Consider the following 18,765-nt stretch of genomic DNA (forward strand, 5'->3'; position numbering starts at 1 on the left):
AACAGTTTTGATGAGAACACTCATGCAAACACAGATAAATGGACATATAAATGTACAGAAGGATGGAGATATAAATAAATAAGCAGACAGAATATCCACGTACGATACTTTAAGAATTATAATTTAGATAATGTCATTTAGAAGTTGTTTTAAATTAGAGTTATGCTATCACTGAAGTGGGGGTCAAGAGGTGAACAATATCAATATTGGAGTCAACATGGGTCAGACACTCCCTGGTTTGATAAGTGGAGGCCAAATGCTACTCTTCCAAGGGGCATTTCCTACTGCGACAGTGTGAGCTCTTCCAACCTCACTGTTGTCACCTGTGATGTTCAATTGTTTGATTGTTCTGTGTTTGATTGTATGTGTCTGGTAACTGATCTATGCTCACTGTGCTTGATTTGTTAAGCCTGTGTGTAGACACTGAGCAAAGTAAACAGACACTTCAGAAGCCACTCGAAGCAGAGCTGTGAGCACGAATGCATTTTGCAATTGCAGATATGTCTCAAAGCTCTTGTAAAGAAGCCCGACGCACATTTAGAAACTCGCGTCACCACTGTGTTGCTCTGAGATAGATAAAACATGCATTAATCACCTGCTATTCCTGCTCCCCTGCTCAGCAAGATTGGTGACTCAGCATTATTCTGGAGAAAGGTCCGAGCTAAGGTGGGCTGCTATCCAAAACGACTCCACTTAATTACATAAGGCGCTCTCGCAGCCAACTGAAACAGGTGTTCACAGCGGGCCTCAGTTCAACCTTTTCACCTGAAAGATGACGGGCGGAATCTTCCCGTCCCCCAGCCGCATGTTTCCCAGCGCTGCGCCGTTCGCTGGTGGCGGGATTCTCTCTTTCTGCCGCTTGTCAATGAGATTTCCCATTGAAGCCACCCCATGCTGCCGGAAAACCCATGGGCGGGCGTGCTCTGCCAGCGGGAAAAGTGTATCCCAACAGGCCAGAGCATTTGGGCCGACATCTCTGGCAACACAGGCACCTTCTCAGTGTGCTTTTCATTCTTATTTTCCAAAGAAATCTGCATTCATCCAGCTCCTTTCCCATCGACAAGATGTCCACAATGATTTGCAATCAATACCTTTGAAGAGCGGTCACTAGGTATGGGGCTGGTTTAGCACAGGGCTAAATAGCTGGCTTTTAAAGCAGACCAAGGCAGGCCAGCAGCGCGGGTTCAATTCCCGTACCAGCCTCCCCGAACAGGCCCCGGAATGTGGCGACAAGGGGCTTTTCACAGTAACTTCATTTGAAGCCTACTTGTGACGATAAGCGATTTTCATTTCATTTCATTTCACTATTATTGTGTCGGTAAAGATAGAAAATTATGTACAGGATTCCGCACACTGCGATAAAATTAATGTCTAGATAACTGCTCTTTTGCAAATCGTACCATGGTATCTTCTACAACCGCCTGCAGACGGGATCTTGGTTCAGGTTTTCACATGAAAGATGTGCCCTTTAACGGTGCAGTTTTCCCTTATTCCTGCACTGAAATATCAGGTTATGTTTTCCTATCTTTGTAAATAAATAATCTTCTGACTAGGAAGCAGTGGCGTTAAAAAAAATCAAGATGAAGAATACAGGCCACTGGTGCAAAATATGAAGATTTCAAAAGGTGTAACAGACGGACTCATGTGACAAAATGTTACAAGATGACTCAAGTTTGGATCTTTAGACGTCCAAAGGTTGTTGGAGGGAGGGGAGGAAAAACAAAGTGGGGGGCGATTCTCTCCCCCATGTTGCGCCCAGCACACCTCCCGCTATTCCCAGAAAATAGTTGGATATTCCCGAAACAAACGGAGTTCTGGTATACCGGATGGAGTGTGATGCTGCCTGCTCGCAGCACCCTTGCTGGACCTGAACCAGACACGCCCATTTAAATGAGTATTTAGTCTAATTTAAACTATACATTCAGCTGCAGTCTCCCAGGGATCATTGCCCCCATCAGCTCAGCATGAGCCTGGCGGGAATCACCACTGGTCTCTGTAAACAGAGGACAGCCGTGTCGATGGCACCAGAGGGCTCAGAGGCCACTGGGGCCCTTGGGTGGCCGGGGTCAGGGCAGGCCAGTGACAGGTTGTCACTGTCACGGTTTGACACTGCCAGGGTGGCAAGGGGCACTGCCAGGGTTAGAGGGATCACTGCTGTGAATAAGAGGAAGTCGAAGCACTTAGCTGCTTTTGATGTGGTGAAGAGCTTCCATTCATGGCAGGAGTGTTTACAAACATTGCGGTTGGCATCAAAGCAGAGTAAATGAGATGTATTCAAGCGTGAAAGGAAAGATCGATCAATCCGCCAAGCATCTGTTTCTGGAGTAATAAAACTGTCAATCACGGATGAATCCAATGTATTGCTGTGTGAAATTGAATGGAAGATATGCATTTCAAAAGCTGTCAAGGGGTTTGAAGCCCTTTATTTGCTGTTCAGCGAAGCCTCTGGCACTGCTGCTTTAAAAACCTTTGTCTGAGGCAGCAGATGTTAGGGAAGGAAGTGAAATTGTGGTGATTTTTCACCTGACAGTCGAGACTGTTCTTCAGCTTTCACACAGGAGTCTCTGATGAAGGGGGTCCAATGGGGGTGTCTGTTTAGCATCTCAGTTGGAGGTCTCTGATGGGGGTCTATGATGAGAGTCTTTTCAGGGGTCTTATGGTGGGACTCTTATGGGGGTCCTTATAGGGATTCTGATGGGGTGGCTGGAGACGGTCAGGTAGGGGGCAGGATTTGTGTTGTGTTGGGGAAAGAGGGGCCTTCTGATGGACCTTGCGAGACACGTCTGTTATGCACTTGACGCACCATGGGGTCCAGCCCAGAAGGGCCATGCTTGAAAATACTCACATCAATTCACACCCATGTGAATCATAGAATCCTGACAGTCGTTAAGGAAGCCAATAGGCCCATCAAGTTTGCACCGACCCTTCGAAAGACCACCCTACCTAGGCCCAATTCCCACCCTCCCTTATTCCTGCGACCCCACCCTAAGGGGCAATTTAACATGGCCACCTAACCTGCACATCTTTAGACTGTGGGAGGAAACCGGAGCACCCGGAAGAAATACATGCAGACACGGGGAGAACATACAAACTCTACACAGACAACCACCCGAGGTCGGAATCGAACCCAGGTTCCTGGCACTGTGAGGCCGCAGTGCTAACCACCCTGCCACCCCTTATCCTGGCTGAGAGGGCTGGAGCATCACGGGGGCCTGGAGAATCCAGCTTCCAGCCAGTTGATCAGATGCAAATAGGTGCTAATGAACCGTTTGCACGTTGCCATCGGTGTGAGGCATGTAACTCACTGCCGCTTCAACGGGGGACTAGAGCATTGTAAAGGGATTCGTGTCCCGTGCCGATCCCATTTTCCGGCCAACGCTTTATTCTCTGCCGGACTGGGAAACCCACTAGCCTCGCTGGGCAATGGGTGATCCACCCGTTGGTATTTTTGGGGAAGAATTCCATCCTAGGAGTAGTGAAGACATCGACAGATTTGAGATCAGGGAAAGAGCAAGTTCATGAATGGGGTTTGATTTAGACACTGAGGGCGCAGAGAGAAGCAAACACGTCCCGCACCCCATTCTCAGAGTATTCAAAAGAGATAGAGGGGAAGGTTCAGGGCGAAATTGAACAAAATAGAATTCATAAGTTTGGATGGGAAAACGCTTTGGGTGGGATACTCCGGCCTCCCAGCCGCCTGTTTCTCGGCAGCGGGAGGCAACGCGTTGTTCGCTGCCGGTGGGATTCCTTGCTCTCGCTGCTTTCGATGGGATTTCTCATTAAAGCCACTCATGCTGCCGGCAAACCCGCAGGAGGGGGTGAGCTGCCAATGAGACGAAAGAACCCCACCGTCTGCAAACGGCCTCGGAGAATTCCAGCCTTTGTCCAAATCCTTTCTTCAATCTTCCAACACCTTCTGTTTGTTTTCTTTCTCTCCCTTTCCATCGTCACATCTCTTGTTTCTCCCGATGTTATGAATTCTATTTTTGCTCAGTTCCCCCTTCTGTCAAGACACCGGTGAGAGAGGGGGTAAATGGTAGCAGTCACAGATTGTTCACATTATTCACTTTCTGATTGGCATAGGCAAGGGGCTGGACATGTCGGAGGGGCAATGGTGAGAGTGTGGTCGGTGGTGTGAGGAGAGGGTGGTGTGAGGAGAGGGGGGTGGAGGAGTGAGCTGGTCGGGGCGCAATATGTCATTGATGATATGTCCAGTAATATGTCCAACTGAGTTGGCAACAGTATGCCAGCAGCACCTAAACTACTCCGTCCCACAGATTTTTAGGCACGTTGATCTGTGCAGTCCACACATCCATCAAGTGAGGCTCCATATTTTGGAAAACGTACCTGTGCATCTGCATTCTCATGGATATTTATCCAGATATTAAAATGGGTGGGGAAAATAGAAATTCTTCCAACTCTTCGTACTTCAAGTTGAAAAGAAAGAAATTCCAAATTTCTTCCGACACCTAAGACAGATTTTCATCTGTTCTACAGCTAGTTGTTCCTGGAACGGATCGCTAGCCTGTGGCCCAGAGGTTTATAGCTTGCTATTGGCTTGTGGGAAGGATTTTGCAGGTTGACACACTCAACCTGTTTGGCCACATCATGAACGCATCTTCCTTGACCATCAAGTCCTGGGGTGGCTCTCGAACCCAGAGGTTCTGGCTTGGAGGCAGGGATGCTACCCACTGCACCATATAATAATCGCTTATTGTCACAAGTAGGCTTCAATGAAGTTACTGTGAAAAGCCCCTAATCACCACATTCCGGTGCCTGTTCGGGGAGGCCGGTAGGTCAATTGAACCCGCACTGCTGGCATTGTTCTGCATTACAAGCCAGCTGTTTAGCCCACTGTGCTAAATCAGCCAAAAGACCTCAACAAAAGAAAACCTTGCATTAATTGGAGCCTCTCATGACCACAGTATGTCCCGAAGCACTTGAAAGTCAACAAAGTACTTTGAAAGTGTTGCAATGTCAACAGTGCAACAATTGCAATTTGTGCATAGCAAGCTCTCGCCAACAGCAATATGATAATTACTAGACTATCTGTTTTTTGTGATGTTGATTGAGGCATAAATACTGGTCACGACACCGGGGAGAACTGTCACAGCTCTTGTCCATCAGAGATGTCAGATGGGGTTTGGTATATCATCCAAAAGGTGCTACCCCCCAAACTTTATTCAGCGAGCGTCAGCCTCGAGTGCCGTGCCGTGCTCGAACTCTGGAGCAGGGCAACCTTCTGACTCAGAGTTCAAGTGTGTTACCAACTGAGCCACGCCCAAAAGATTTTGCTCATGTTGCCTGCTCCCTGTGTCTGCAGTCTCAGCCTTCCTTCTGCCCACATTCACCTCATCCCAGTATTCCAAAGGCAAGTAGATATAAAATGCCTTTGATATAACTTGACAGCTTCCCGAAAACACAGCCGATTGGACATCACCTTGACATGGTAAACTCATTTGTTGTCACAATCTGTTTGTCAATTGCGCATCAGAAACCGAGCAAAAGAAAATCTTGTCCAACAAATAAAGGGAGGCAGAAAAGGAGCGAGAAGAAAAATCAATGAGAAACCAGAGAGATCTGTGCATCGGAAGCATTTAGCTGACAAGAAAGTGGTCATCTGGGGAAAGCTTGTATAATTCCGTATGAAACCAGCCCCTGGGGATTTTGGTTTCAGATCCCAAGTCGGTTGAGAAATAAAATCACTGATCTGACCCTGTGTCTGCTTTCCAATTTCAGCAACGGAAAGTGTAAATGCATCCTCATTCTGTCATTGCGCAAATCAATGGTTCAGACACCTATTCGCTTTGCGAAGGCTAATGTGAGAAGAGCCTGTGTTGCCTCTTCAGTGAGAGAGAAAATCCTAGTTGAGGCTAACTAACCAATCCACCAGGAAGGGGGGGGGGTTTACTCGCCGAGATCCTGGACCCAAAGAAAGAAAGAACTTGCATTTACAAAGCAACTTTCACAGCCTCGGGACATCCCAAAATGCTTCATAGCCAGTGATGCCGTAGAGAGGTGTTGTGTAATGTGGAAGATGTCAGGTCTCACTTGAGGAAGTCAGCTGGGATCAGGGCCGGAATTCTCTGGCCGTTCGCTGGTGGCGGGATTCCCTGGTGCCGTTGGCAGCACCCACCGCCAACCCGCGGGTTGCCCAATGGCGTGGGGAGGCTTCAATGGGAATTCCATAGAGAATACTGCTCCAGCAAACGGGATGTCGCCTCCCGCCACCAGGAATCACCTGCCCGCCCCAGAGTTCCAGATGGAACAGGCGATCCAGGGTGACACTCCAGTGAAGCACAAAGGAGTCCTGGTGGAGGCACCATCTGCCCAACGAAGGCCTCAAAACCGGACATAAAAAGATCTCATGGCATTGATTGGAGGAAGAGCATGGGAATCATTCCCAATGTCCTGACCAATGTTTACCTCACAACCAACATCACTGAAACATGTGACCTGGCCATTGTCACAGTGATTTTTGTGGAAGTTTGTTCTGAGTGAGCTACCGCATTTCCTCGGTTACAGCAATAAATAGACTGTTTTTGTGCAAAGGTTAATTCAATGGCACATTGGGATGTCCTGCGATTGAAAAAGGCACTATTTAATTCTCACCTTCATTCTTTGTGTTAGGCAATGTCGAAGGCCATTTAGGAATGCTACAAACTGGAGAGTAGATGGGGTGGGTGAGGGGCATAATCACTGCACATGGTACAAATAATTCTGTTGCCACTGCTTGATACACAACGCAACATTTGGAGCACACTACAGCCCTTCCACTGTAGCCACAAAATAGCCATGCCGTGGGGTCATTCGACCCATCGAGTCTGCACCGACCCTTGGAAAGAGCACCCTACCTAGGCCCATGCCCCGACCCTATCCCTGAACCCAGTAACTCCACGTAACCTCTTGGGACACTAAGGAGCAATTTAGCATGGCCAAAGCACCTAACGTGCACATCTTGGGACTGTGGGACGAAACCCACGCAGACACGAGGAGAACGTGCAAATTCCACACAGAGTGGCAGCCAAGGCAGTAATTCAACCCGGGTCCTTGGTGCTATGAGGCTAATCACTGTGCCATGTAAACTGCCTGGCCGTACTCTGCAAATCCCTGAGCATGCCGTGCATCTGTGCAAAAAATTCCAAAATGACCACACATTTGAAAAAAATTGCACGCACATTACAAAATATATAATGAGAGGAAAAAACAACTATAACCAGGCCATCACCTTTTTTTAAAAATAATGGGCTTCCCAATTAAGAGGCAAATTATGGCCAATCCACCTAGCCTGCACATCTTTGGGTTGTGGGGTTGAGACCCAAGCAGACATGGGGAGAATGTGCAAACTCCACACGGACAGTGACCCGGGGCCGGGATCGAACCCGAGTCTTCGGTGACGTGACGCAGCAGTGCTAACTACTACACCACCGTGCCGCCCATAACCAGGTCATAATCTAACCAGAATAACTGCTAACTAGAATAACTGCTAAACACCTGGGGTCAACCAGAGAAACCAGAAAGCAATGCAACCCCAATTTTGTCAGCTGACTTTAGGCTACGTCCGGTTGTTATTGACAGAGAGCTGGAACAGGCTGAAGTCGAGAATAAAAACATAGAAAATAGGATTGGGAGAAGGCCATTCGGCTCTTCAAGCCTGCTCTGCCAGTCATGGCTGCTCAGCCAACTCAATAACCTGATCCCCACCTTCCCCCCATATCCTTTGATCCCCAAGCAGTCCCCTGGTAGCATGTTGTGTTATGTACTCTGGGATAACACAGGCCGCAACTGGATGCAGCTTTAATCAAAAGATACTCCTAACCTTGAAGTTAGTTCAATCTGATTTATTGAACCAGTAGCACAGTTCTCTATGAGTTAGACTCTCTGCTATCCTAAGTGAGGTTACTCTGTCTGACTGAACCAGACTAGTTCTTAGCCACGTGCTGGAGGTGTGATACTGTACATACACCCTGACTCACTCTGTAGATGTTCATCAGTGGAAAGAGGCGGAGGGTGAGTGCCTCGTGCCTTTTATAGTGAGATACCACACCTGAGTGTCCTGTCTGCTCATTGGTCATGTCCTGTTCTCTGTGTTCATTAGCTGCCTGTCTGTATATCATTATCTGCATGTCTGCATACCATGACACTTTGATCCCCTTCACCCGAATGCTATATCTAACTGCTTTTTGTGGTAATGAATCCCACAGGCTCACCACTCTCTGTGAAGTAATTTCTCCTCATCTCTGTCCTAAACGGTCTACCCCATATCCTCAGACTGTGACCCCTGGGGAATGGATTGACCAAATCCAACATTATGCAGAATCAATCTTCTCTTAACACGTAAAGCAGCAAAATACTGCCGCTTTAAACTGGAACCTCAATAGCGTTAATGGGCTAATAACAGTCTGGCTTATTTTGGAAGATGTGAGTTCACAGTCTGTGAGACAGACAGGCCATGGGGAGGGACTTCCGACCTAACAATGTCAGGCACATGATGCGACTAAATATTATAATATTTTGTCGGTAGAATTCCCCCGTGACTCCCTGCATCACGTTTTCTGTTAATTTTCTCACAAAGAAATCCAATATCCTAATGTACACATTGCAATTGCCTGCACAGAGGGTCTGTGCACTGCCCTGATACACAGACATTACCATTCCCAACTTCTAAGAAATGCAAGATGGAGATCAGAAACCTGATTTGATTGTTCAAAGCCCCTCTCCATTTATCACAGCTTGTCAGAACCTCCAGGGGACTGTGATTGTTTTTTATGAATATTATCCTCTTTATTTGGACTTCCTTTCTGAAAGAGTACTTGGGCGGGATTCTCCGATGGGGAGTCAGAATGTCCGCGCTGTCGTGAACGCCGTTGTGTTTCACGACGGTGCAAACGGGCCGCCGGCAGCATCGATTCAGGCCCCGAAAGGGGGCCAGCAGCGGGCCGCGAGAAACACGGTGGGCGTGGCGCCAGAGCGGCGGCGATCCGCGCACAGGCCCCGATAGAGAGAGATAGCTGAGCCCTGCCGTGCCGTTCCCAGGTTCCGGGACAATGACCTGGAGGCATTGCTGGATGCAGTTGAAGAGCGCAGGGCGATCCTGTGCCCAAGACGTGGCCACCGGTACCTGGCCAGCACAGTCAAGCGCAGCTGGTGTGAAGTGGTCATCGCTGTCAGCGCTGTGGGGCACACCCCCTGCGATGGAGACCAATGCCGCAAGAAGCTCCACGACCTCACGAGGGATGCCAGGGTAAGTACCCCGAGAGTTCCTCCGGACCACCCCCCCCCCCCAACCAGGTGTCGCGCCCCCCGCCTCCCCCGCCCACGCAGGAGGGGGAGGGCACCACGTTGCACCCGACCCACATGGGCAACTTACTCCCCTTGCGAGCTGCCATGGCGTGGTGCTCAGTGCCCCCCCAGTCATAATGTTGCCAACATCTGGGCGTCTTGCTGCTGACTGCCTAACTCCGATGCTCCCCCCCCCACCCCCCCGCAGGACAAGACAGCCCACAACCATTGTGAGCGTGCAAGAACCGGAGGGGGATCACCTGTGCTGCACCCCCTCACCCTCCATGAGCAGAGGGCTCTAGACCTCGCTGGGGTGCCGCCACCCAGGAGGTAGCGCCGTGCCAGATCGGAGGCGCAGTACCAAGTGAGACTCCCCTGCCTGGCTACACTCCCTCAGCCCCTCACCTCTCACACTGCCCACTCCCACCCCCTAACCCCCCCCACCTCACTCTCTACCCCCTCACACTGCCCCCTCCACCCCCTCACACCCGACTCCGCGTGTCTAACGATACATGCTTTATTCTGTATTCCAGGGCCAGCAGCCGATCATTCCGGGATGTCTCGGAGAAGCCACCGCCGTCCAGGTCCAAGTTCATCCGCCCACAGGGGCGCACGCCAGGGAGGGTAAGGAAGACGGACAGGAGGGCCCTCTTCCGAGGCCGGGGACCAGGAAGTGGACGCACAGAGGACCGACAGAAACGACACTGACGAACACAGGACGGACAGTCAGGACAATGACGGCCATGAGACGGACAAAGAGAGGACGGATAGCTAGGACAGTGATGGACAGAGGACGGGGACTCTGGACAGTGACGCACAGAGGACAGATGTTGGACAGACCGGACTAGGCACCTCACATGGGCCGGGGACAAGGTCCATCGGTCCAAGGCTCGACCCAGGAGACCCCAGACCTGGGATCCGATGAGGACATAGACCTTGCGTCACAGCTGTCACCCACACCCTCCACCACCGCAGATACACTCACCTCTTTTGGAAGTGTAATCGCTGTTGCAATAAAGGAAATGCAGCAGCCCACTTGTGCCTAGCAAGCAATGTGTTAACAACCAGATAATCTGTTTTTTTTTTGTGTTTTTGATTGAGGGATAAAGATTAGCCAGGATACTGTCCCGCTCTTCTTCAAAATAGTGCCTTGGGATCTTTAACATTGATCTGATAGGGCCTCAGTTTAACTTCTTATCCGAGAGACAGCGCCTCTGACAACACAGAACTCCTCGAGCGTCAGCCAGGCCTTTTGTGCTCAAGTCCGGAGGGTGGAATCTGAACCCACAGCACACAAATTCAGAGGCAAAAGAGCAACCAACTAAGCCACAAAAGGCTGCTTTTAAGCACTCCACTGTCCTACAACGTAAGCTCATTTCACAGTGAAGCACAGTATTAGGGGATTGCTCATTGTCATTCCAGTTTGGAGAGCATGGTACTCAAACCGCTAAAGACCTTGTTCCCTGGTGCCGCATGGCATGTTGTCACGATTATTGTAGCTACAGCGAGTGACAACAATTGAAAGCCCAAGAGTCTCAAAGGCACGGGCGTGCCAGGTGATAACGTTATCGTGCAGATGCAAGTCGGCATTTATCAATTGTAACATCGGCACTATATCAAGCACGGCCACCCATTGTGGTGGCCATCACTGTTTTCAGTCAAACCGGGTATTTGAAAAGGTACAGAGAACAAGAGCAGTCACCAGAAAGCACTCAGATGCTGCTGAGGAAATTGCAGCTGCGTCATATAATTCAATCATCACTGGCTCACGGCTCAGAATTAAAGGAAAATTGTAGCAACATCAGGCAATTAGATAGAGCTTGGCACAGGTAAATGCCGCACTGAGCCAAAATGATTGTTTCTATGACAACTTTCACAGACCATTGAAGTGACTCACAGCTATGGTGCGTGACCACCATGCTCGGATAAAAGTCCAGATGAAATAAAGGACAGGCAACATCATCTAACCTCAGTAATTCCACTTACTTCAGTTCACCTCTCGTAAGGTCATCAAACACTGCCGGATAACAGAAACAGCATTGATTATTTTTATTTCATTTTGCTTTACTTCAATCATCTCTGTACCACCGTACATCAACTGTTCATATCCTTCACCTCCTCAATTTACCGCCCTTTAATAATAATAATCACTTATTGTCACAAGTAGGCTTCAGTGAAGTTACTGTGAAAAGCCCCCAGTCGCCACATTCCGGCACCTGTTCGGGGAGGCTGGTACGGGAACTGAACCCGCGCTGCTGGCCTTGATCTTCATTACAAGCCAGCTGTGTAGCCCACTGTGTTAAACCAGCCCATGTTACAAATTTCAATTTGAGATTGTTGAGGTGGTGGCATAGTGGTATTGTCACTGGATTAGTAAACCATGCTGCCCACAACCCGTGCGCCACGGGCGATACGGTCGCACAGTGGTGAGCACTGTTGCTTCACAGCACCATCGTCCCAGGTTCGAGACCCGGCTTGGGTCGCTGTCTGCATGTTCTCCCCGTGTCTGCGTGGATTTCCTCCGGGCGCTGCGGTTTCCTCCCACAAGTCCCGAAAGACGTGCTTGTTAGGTAACTTGGACATTCTCTGAATTCGCCCTCCGTGTACCCGAGCAGGTGCCGGAGTGTGGCGACTTGGGGATTTCACAGTAACTTCATTGCAGTGTTAATGTAAGCCTACTTGTGACAATAATAAAGATTACTATTATTATTACGCCATCACGATCGTCGTACTTGCTAAATCGCAGCAAGAGGAAATTGCATCTCTTGATCGTACGAAGGGACGAAACTTCCCACCGATATGAATGCGTTGAGTGGACATTTAAGAGCTATGGTGGAGAAAAGTCATCTAGAAAGACAAGCCTCACCAATGCTTTGGTGAACTTGATCATTCTTGTCAGGAGAATTGTGTAATGTTTCCACTCCACAAGAGCCTTCTCCTCAGCCAACAAACGTATCCTCCCATTCCTTTCTCCCTCGTGGAGAAACCTTCCTTAAAAATGCATCATTCCCTGCGTTATTCAGCAGTGAAAGCAATTCTCCCAATCTACGTCGACATGGAGAGTGTCACACTATTCTAGCCTTAAGCAAAACTAGAGATCGAAGGAATTTCCTGTCATGTGGAGAAACATACTCCTAGGTGAAGACAATGGATCAATACCTGTCAGAAAAAAAGGACCAAACATCCACTGAAAAGTCTGCTTAATTCACATGGGTCTCAGAGGAATGTTTAAAGAACTTGCAAGGGATGGCCCATGATTGGGGTCGACGGGCCTGAGCAGTGATGACAGCAGACGATCAGCTGAAGGGCAGACTTTTACCAGCTCGAAGACGGTGAGAATGGAGGGAGGAGGGGGCCGGTAAGATAACAGAGAGCCACTTTGGGATGGTTGCCCAATGCAATCCGGCACCGGGGAATGAGCCCAGCTGCAAGGCAGATCAGCTGCCACTCGCTGGAAGCGGGGAGCTGACTTAATTGCTCATTGATCCAATTAATCTCCTGGTCCACAACATTCAAACATCACAAGCCAACAATTAAGACTGGCAATAAGAAAATAGGCATGGACTTCAAAGGATGGTCATATAATCCACGGTACAAGCAATCACGCAATAAATATTGCTGGCAAAAGTCGCCCCCCTCACCCCCATCTCCTACTTAAAAGAGCCTTTAATAGTATTTACCAATAACATTTTCTCTCTGAAACAATATTCTGTATATGGACCCATAAATCATATGCATTCAATAAAGTAGAGACTTAAATAAGACTTTGATTTTAAAAAATGATGCATCTTTATTGGTGTGCAATCATTTCAAAGTAAGTCAACTAAAGAGTGTGACAGAACAGCAGCAGAAACGCTATTGATCAGTTTAGTGTTTTCCAGCCACAGGCACATCCCAGAACAACCATTACAACTAATGTCTTAATTGCAATGCGCTCTGTCAGAAAGTGTTCCATTGTTCAATAAATTATGAAGGCAAACTTTGTTCCGTTCGCTTAAAAGGTTACAAGGGAAATGCCACAGTTAGATTTTGGATTGCCAATCCTCCAGGAGCGTCCAGAGTCTCCGGGAATTCAAAATCTGATCTCCAGGGTCTCATTGGTGTTGTGTTGGGCGCTCTGGATCCGTGGAACACACACAGGCCACCAACACTTAAATTGGTGCAACACTATTTTATTAAGTCAGAAACTGTTTAACATATTTTCACTGTGGGTTAACACAATATTAGATTGAACTAAAGACCTGTGCTTTGTCCTAACCAGTCGATGCACTCAGCACATGGTGAAGATCTGTGCTGCAGGCTGTGAGCTCTGTCCTATTAGGAAGCTGCAGCTCGAATGAGCGGGAACTCTGATGCCCCCTGTCGTTATAGTGTGTGTGCTCTAACTGGTGATTGGCTGCGGTGTTGTGTGTGTTGATTGGTCCCACTGGGTGTCCATCAGTGTGTGTGAATCTGCATCATGATATACTGGTGTATATTATGACATCCCCATTTTATAAAAGAATGTATGTGTGTGGCAATAAATAGTGTATGGTGAGAATGTTCCTAACTACGTGTGGGGTGCGAAGACATATTTACAGGACTATGTACATGAGAACTAAGCTATTTACATGGGAAGGTGCCTGGTGCAGAGAAACAGTATGCAACAAGAGTAACGAGATCAACACTATATACAAACCAGGGAAACGATCAAACAAAGCAACAAAACAATTCAGAGTCTATAAGTCGGCAAAGTTCATAAATTAAGTCTCTGAGGTGGGCGACGAATTCTGGTTGACCGTCAGGGTGGCACACCACTCATCGTCTGGATCGATGCTGTATACCGAAGGCAAACTTTGTTCCGTTCGCTTAAAAGGTTACAAGGGAAATACCACAGTTAGATTTTGGATTGCCAATCCTCCAGGAGCGCCCAGAGTCTCCAGGAATTCAAAATCTGATCTCCAGGATATCATTGGTGTTGTGTTGGGCGCTCAGAATCCGTGGAACACATACAGGCCACCAACACTTCGGGGACACCCTGTTTTTTGTTATGATACCGACTCAAAACGGCGCCTTCGGGTCCTCGGTGTCAATGTTATGTGGTCGGTCCGCATTGGACTCTGTGACCTTGGGTTGAACGGCCCGGACATTCCTGCGAGGCTGGCTGAAGCGATATGAGTTGGCAGGCTGAGCTGCTCGGCATAAGGCAGCATAGTGGCCAAGTTTGCCACATCTCAGGCATTGTCGGGATTTGGCACGGCATTGCTGTTTTAAATGGGCGGAGCCACAGTTGCCGCACGTCGTAGCGTCAGTACGTTCTATGCGCCACCGCGCATGCGCGGTCGTACGTGGTGCGCGCCTGCACATTTCGTCCGTCGACGTCCTCTCATTTGGTGCGCACAAGCACGAGAGTCCGCGAAAAGCGCGCAAAATCACCGCCCTCATCCAGGCTGAGGCCCTGGAGTTGCTCGATTGCTTGGACCCGCTCCGCCTTGTGGGGACCTTGCCGCGCCGTGTCAGCCGCTGGGATGTGGGAATACCGACTCGTGGCGTTTTCATGTAGCACGCATGTCTCGATGGCGGTCGCTAGGGTGAGCTGCTTAATCTTGAGGAGCTGCTGTCGTAGGGGGTCCGACTGAACACCGAAAACGATCTGGTCGCGTATCATGGAGTCGGAGGTGAGCCCGTAGCTACAGGACTGCGCAAGAATGCGGAGGTGGGTGAGAAAGGACTGGAAAGGTTCATCCTTACCCAGCAAACGCTGTTGGAACACAGAGCACTCAAAACTTTCATTCACCTCTACGCTGCAGTGAGTGTCAAACTTGAGGAGGACCGTCTTGAACTTTGTTTTATCTTCATCATCTGCAAAGGTAAGAGAATTGAAAATGTGGATGGCATAGTCCCCGGCCGTGGACAGGAAGAGAGCAATCTTCCTGGTATCCGAGGCATCCATCCGGTCTGTGGCCTCAAGGAAGAGCTGGAAGCGTTGTTTGAATATCTTCCAGTTGGCCCCTAGGTTACCGGCGATGCGGAGCGGCGGCGACAGGCAGATGTTGTCCATTTTGCAGGATGACGGTATGCTGGCGGAAGGCAGATCACTTGCAGGTAGGTCTAAGAAGTGCTAATATCCCTCAACTCCTGGTATCATGTTATGTTGGGTGCTCTGGATCCGTGGAACACATACAGGCCACCAACACTTAAAATAGATCCCGTGATCTCAGTAGTTTCTTCTCTGAACCTCTTTTGAGGCCACTTGCTTAGATCCATTTTCGGCGTTAATCGAAACTTGTCCACCTCATTCATTTTCTTCATGCAAAACCCAAAGCCACCAAAGCTTGCCAATTCCATCTCTCATGAGCCATTTACAGCGGTCAATCTATATTTTGATTTAACCAAGAGATGGGAATGTAAGAACAGGAAGAGGTCAGTCAGCCTCTTAAACCTCTTCAACCATTCAATTTGACCAAGGCAGGTTCGATTCCTGCTTGGGTCAGTATCTGTGCGAAGTCTTCACGTTCTCCTCCGTGTCTGCGTGGGTTTCCTCCTGGTTTGCTCCCACAATCCCGAAAGACGTGCTTGTTAGGTGAATTGGACATTATGAATTCTCCCTCAGTGTACCCGAACAGGCGCAGGAGTAACTTAATTGCAGTGTTAATGAAAGCCTACTTGTGACAATAATAAAGATTATTAGATTATTATTATTAGATCTGCGATCTAACTCCAGGAACCCAACTTTGCTCCATATCCTTTGAAAAATCTATCAATCTTGGAATTATTTAAAATGAACAACTCATCCAGCATCAGTTACCATTTGATGAAGACAGATCCAAAAGTTCTATCAACCTTGTGTGTCGAAGCGTTTCTGAAAGGTCTAGTTTTAATTTTTACATTATTTCTCCGAGCCCTCACCTCCCACCCGGCAGAAATAGTTTCACTCTCTATTCACCCCACTTGCTTATGATGCACTCCATCCAATGTCAATATATCCTTCCAAAGTGAGGAGAAGCTCCAGAACAGTAGTCCAGACGTAATCGAACCAAGGTTTAGTATAACTGAAGTGTGTCTTCTGCCACCCCTCCCTGCTCCTCCACCCCATACACACCCAGTCCTCTCTATTCTAATCACATTATGAATTCATTCACTTGTGTTAATCCAGAACCTTCAATTCCATTCTTACGTTTTTGACATCTGCCCAGGAGGATTCCAGCATTCTCAAGCCGACATTTTCATAGAATTTACAGTACAGAAGAAGGTCATTCGGCCCATCGAGTCTGCACCGGCTCTTGGAACGAGCACCCTACCCAAGCCCACACCTCTACCCTATCCCCATAACCCAGTAACCCCACCCAACACTAAGGGCAATTTTGGACACTAAGGGCAATTTAGCATGGCCAATCCACCTAACCCGCACATCTTTGGACTGTGGGAGGAAACCGGAGCACCCGGAGGAAACCCACGCACACACGGGGAGAACGTGCAGACTCCGCACAGACAGTGACCCAAGCCGGGAATCGAACCTGGGAACCTGGAGCGGTGAAGCAATTGTGCTAACCACTATGCTACCGTGCTGCCCATGTTTTATTTCTCACTGTGCCATTCTTTCCCATACTAAGGTTCCAGCGAGGGTGGCACTAAACTGTCCTCAGACGTTTCAGTCTCCTGTGATTTCCCCAACTCCACGTGAGGCATTACTCACGAGCTCTCTTTATTTTGAAATGCCATTTAACTTCATTCCAGCAAATTGTTCACTTACATCATGAGCTTCTCAGCATTTTCAAGATAGGACAGCGGTAAGCGAAGTTGGATTGATCAATGCCTCCAGCTAATTAATAGATAAAGTCAACAGAATCCAGCCACATTAACGTATTTTAAAAAAAAATAACCTTTCTACTGAGGAGTCCTGTGCCTTGCACGTCCCATTGTCAAATTGAAAGGCTATTTTATTCCGCCTGAGTGATCGTCTGTAAATCCCTGCAGTTAAGCAAAGCCCCCAATGATATGTGCAAAGAGTGTGTTCCTACACCCACAAACTCTTTGGGCACTTAAGACATTTATTTAATAAGTGCATGTTCTTGTACCAAAATGTACCAAACTTCCTGTTCAGCTGCTTAAACATTACAGAAAATTGTGCCGGAACAGAATTTCATGTTCACCAACCACGGGCACATCCCACCTAGAATAATTCATAATCTTCTTCTTAGAACGATGCTTGCACTCTAAAAGCAACTTCGAGCCAAAGCACAATTCAGCCAAAAGGAGCCCTCAAAGCTCCCACACAGAACTCAAACTGTGTGCTGTAAATAAACTGCCAGAGAGTGATTTCAAAGTCTATTGTCTAATTTCTGGGGTCCAGACATTGTTTGCAGGTGACGAACTTCGATGGTTTAACATTGTAGAAGTCCTTGATTAGATTTGTTATCGTTCCCAAAGGCACACTATTCTTCACCAACTCCTTTTGAACCTACCCCCCTCCCCAATAATGATAATGCTTTGCCATCTTTCCCAGGTATTCATTATCCTCTTTCTGAATAGACGTGTTGGTTATTGCTTTTTAATCACCAGTAGGTAACTGCTAACTTCTCTTATTAACCCTCTCCCAATCTGTTCCAAGCCAGACCAATATTATCGATTACATCCTCTTGCATTTTCAGTTACATATGTCCTCCCATCATCCCCATCCTAACTAATTGGATACTATATTTACCACACGTGATAAACTTGTTGTTTATTATTGATCAATTTTTTTGTTGGACCGGTGATTGCACAATGAAAAGCCACATATAGTTTCATCACCTCATAATCATTCAGTATCTGTTGATTCGTTTGCGTCAAATTTTAATGACCAGTCAATAACAGTCAATCATTATTTGTCCACTTGTGTTGAAATGGCGATGGCAACACATAAAACTAGTCAGCGAGTTAATGAGGAGGCTGCGACGGACATAAGCTGTTTGATTTGCAAGCTTTAAGTAGACATGATTTAGGGGATAGTCAATACTGCAAGAACTTTCAACAGATCACCTTTCAACAGATGCACAGCTGGATGGCACAAAATCACAAATCAATGTTATTGATTCACTGGATTTGAGGCTGATGTTACTAAGTTCTTGCGCTTGAAGGCACAATGAAGGAATTGAACTGTCTTCACCACAGCTGGGCCACTGACAGAGTTGCTGCATGAAAACTGACACCAGCCACTTTGGGGTGGAAGCTGCAAGTGTGGGTCATTCGACGCACTGGGATAAAGATTCAAAACCTGGAGACTGATCAAAAAGCATGAAAGCAGGATTAGGTGTCCTACAGCAAGGCTTCAATCCAATCCAACCCCAACAAGAATACAGGAGGAACCTCTTTATCCAGAGTGTGGTCAGATTGTGAAACTCACTATCACAAGGAGTAGTTGAGGCAGATAGTAGAGATGCAGTTTAGGGGAATGAGTACAAAGTTAAAAACCTGGTTACGTTTCATTCAACAAGGTGCAATATTTTCAAGGGATGTTACAAT

At 47.9% G+C, this 18,765-nt stretch overlaps 1 protein-coding gene across 7 annotated transcripts in view; it reads right to left on the reverse strand.

Moving 5' to 3' along the window:
* The window catches only part of ccser1 (coiled-coil serine-rich protein 1), a 1,481,149-nt gene that overhangs the window by 222,277 nt on the left and 1,240,107 nt on the right, over window positions 1-18,765 (reverse strand). The window lies entirely within an intron of this gene.

This window comes from Scyliorhinus torazame, chromosome 3 (assembly GCF_047496885.1).
Source record: "Scyliorhinus torazame isolate Kashiwa2021f chromosome 3, sScyTor2.1, whole genome shotgun sequence".
NCBI lineage: Eukaryota > Metazoa > Chordata > Chondrichthyes > Carcharhiniformes > Scyliorhinidae > Scyliorhinus > Scyliorhinus torazame.